Source organism: Chiloscyllium plagiosum, chromosome 42 (assembly GCF_004010195.1).
Source record: "Chiloscyllium plagiosum isolate BGI_BamShark_2017 chromosome 42, ASM401019v2, whole genome shotgun sequence".
Lineage (NCBI taxonomy): Eukaryota > Metazoa > Chordata > Chondrichthyes > Orectolobiformes > Hemiscylliidae > Chiloscyllium > Chiloscyllium plagiosum.
Window position 1 is genome coordinate 16,369,604 of NC_057751.1, and position 3,530 is coordinate 16,373,133.

The window sequence follows — 3,530 nt, forward strand, 5'->3', positions numbered from 1 at the left end:
TTGGCCATGCTAAATTACCCATAGTGTTCAGGGATGTGCATGTTAGGGTGGATTGCCCATGCTAAATTGCCCATGCTAAATTGCCCATAGTGTTCAGGGATGTGCAGGTTAGGGTGGATTGGCCGTGTTAAATTGTCCCACAGTGGCCAGGGATGTGCAGGATAGGGTGAAGTGGCCGTGCTAAATTGCCCATAGTGCTCAGGGATGTGCACGTTAGGGTGGATTGGCCGTGCTAAATTACCCATAGTGCATAGGGATTTTTTAGATTAGATTAGATTACTTACAGTGTGGAAACAGGCCCTTCGGCCCAACAGACCTGGGTTCAATTCCCGCATCCCGTGTCTGCGTGGGTTTCCTCCGGGTGCTCCGGTTTTCTCCCACAGTCCAAAGATGTGCAGGTTAGGGTGGATTGGCCGTGTTAAATTGCGCATAGTGTCCAGGAACGAGCAGGCTGGATGGGGGTTAGCCGTGGGAATTACCACGTTACAGGGATAGGGTAAGGGGGTGGAATTTGTTGGGATGCTCTTCAGAGGGTCGTGTGAGGCAGCAGTGCTAACCACTGTGCCATCGTGCCACCCACAAATGTGCAGGTTAGGGTGGATTGGCCGTGTTAAATTGCCCATAGTGTCCAGGAACAAGCAGGCTGGATGGGGGTTAGCCGTGGGAATTACCACGTTACAGGGATAGGGTAAGGGGGTGGAATTTGTTGGGATGCTCTTCAGAGGGTCGGTGTACACTCAAAGGGCCGAATGGCCTGTTTCCACATTGTATGGTAAGTGTATACAAAGAATAATAGGAGCAGAGAGAACAGAAGTAAAGGTTTTTGATCATGCTAACGTGAACCCATTTCCCAATGGATAGTCTACAATGAGTTCAAGGATTAAATGAACATATTGCTTTTGGTTGTGAGATAATTCGTTAAAGATCTTAGGGTATGAGATAAGTGTATCCAAAAAGTAAAAGCATCCTTCATCCGAAGGATAGCTGGACACGAGGTTTTCGGATAAAGGATTGCCAAGCTGTGTAGGACTTCTCTAAACTCAGTGACCAGCAGCCCTTCCAGCCTCAGATGATTGATCTCTTGGGTTCTTCTGTCTTCATCTGGATGTCACTGGACCCTTCTTACTAGGCAACCCCCAATTTTACTTTTCCACACACACTGAACTGTCCTCCTGAAGGGTTTAAAACTTCGTTAAGATGCATACAAACAAAACAACTGTACAAAATTAAACTCTGCCCCTTCGAAACAGACAAAATATCGTTTAAACTTGCATTTATGTGGTGTTCTGAGGGTGACAACGCTGTGGCTTTCAGAGGTGTGTTTATCCTGGTTTCTTTTAGAGAGAGAGAGAGAGAGAGAGGGATTGGGAAACAGGTACCAAGCAGCCTCTGAGAAGATAAACAACTGGTGAAGCCTTGGGTTTCTAAAAAAAATGTTGGAACAATAGAAATTAAATCCAATTGGTTAAATCCAAAAGCTGATTAGATTACTTACAGTGTGGAAACAGGCCCTTCGGCCCAACAAGTCCACACGACCTGCCGAAGAGCAACCCACCCATTCCCCTACATTGACCCCTTCACCTAACACTACAGGCAATTTAGCACCCAGAGGAAACCCCACGCAGACATGGGGAGAACGTGCAAACTCCACACAGTCAGTCGCCTGAGGCGGGAATTGAACCCGGGTCTCTGGCGCTGTGAGGCAGCAGTGCTAACCACTGTGCCACCGTGCCACTGGGGTTTTGTTGCCTGCTACAGTGATTGCATGTGAGACCATCTGTCATCTTGCCTTTGCCAAGGGTGTGTTTGTGGGATGTTACTATATTGAAACAGTTAATTAGTATCAGTTATTGCATCTCTTATTCTGTTCAGTTTTCCAATAGAGCTAAATTATTCCAATCCCTTCTTTCTCTTGTTATATTTTAATCAAAGAGTTGGAATAAATTGTGTTCTGCTTTAAATCCAATAGCTTGATCAACTGAATTGCATTTGAAATGCAACATCTCACATTTACCTTTAAAATAACGAAAGTATTAGGGTCAAGGTTATCTTCTTCATATATCTTGAGGGGGTCTGGTTTTGTCTATAACATTGGCACAATGGGATTTGCTATTGTGAAGAATGGGTGGGTGTGAAGTTATCAGGGTGTACAAGATCCTCAGGTAGCTTGCCAGGGAGGACACTGAGTGGTTGTTTCCCCATGACTGGGGAATCTAGAACATGGGGAGTTCAGGCTCAAGACAGGATGCTTATCATTGAGGACTGGGGTAGACTTATTGAACAGAAATCATAGAATTCCTATAGTGTAGAAACAGGCCATTTGGCACAACAGGTCCATCCACACCAACCTCTCCAAAGAGTAACCCACCCAAACCCATTCCCCAACCCAATTACTCAACACTTAATCCTGACTAATGCACCTACACGACAAGTACCAGGACACTACGGGCAATTTAGCATGGCCAATCCACCTGACCTGCACTGTGCAGAAACTTCTTCCAGGAGGCAGTCAAGTTTTGGATTTTTTTTATCCCAGAAGGCCAGGGATGATCCATCATTGAAGTAAATGCAATGGCTATCTCAGAAACGGTCTTTCCATCTGTGGGGATGACCATGGAAGGCATCACGCCGCTGGAAGGAACCGTCATGGTTGTCTGCCATGCTCACTACACAAGGGCATACACTGTGACATGAGACACCCCACAGAATCATAGAACTCTGACGGTATGGTAAAGAGGTGCCGAACATTATCTGACTGGAGGATGTTCCAGCGCAGAGATGGTTTTGGGAGTCCTCATGTATGCAGGTTTGGCGGGTACACCAGTCCCGACAACATCCTGGTAAATCTGTTCCGAACCCTCTCCGATTTACTAACATCCTTCCTATGAGATGGCGACGAGAACCGTACAGAGTGCTCCAGGAGAAGCCTCAACGACGTCCTTTACAACCCCAACTCGATGGCCTGAGCAATGAAGGCAAGCGTGCTAAACGCTTCCTTAACCGCCCTCTCCATCTGTGACGCCGCTTCCAAAGAACCGTGTACCTTGAGTGCATGTGGGTCAGAGATAGACAGGCTCTTGGTGTGTCATGGGGAGGTGGGGGCAAAGGGTCATGGGGAGAAGGCAGGAGAATGGGGGAGGGGGGGTGGGGGTGAGAAACATATCAGCCATGATAGAATGGCAGAGCAGACCCAATGGGCCAAATGACCTAATTCTGTTCATTCATCTTTTTTTTTAATGGAGGTTGGGGAGGAACCACTCACCCTCTCCATCGTCGCCTGTTGACACCTTCTTTGTGGCTTGCTCCTGGTCACGTGGCTAGCAGCAAACGAGGGGGGGGGGTGCTCCCCCCCCCCCCAGGCGCACCGCGCAGGCGCAGCCCGTCCGTCCTGTGTGACGCCAGTGGGGGTGTGGGGAGGGAGGGAGACGCGATGACGCAAGGGCGCATGCCCTTCCGCGGGGGCGGGCGGTCGGGCGGGGAGAGGGCTGCGCACGCGCGCTCCTGGCGGGGTGCGCGCACGGCCGACCACG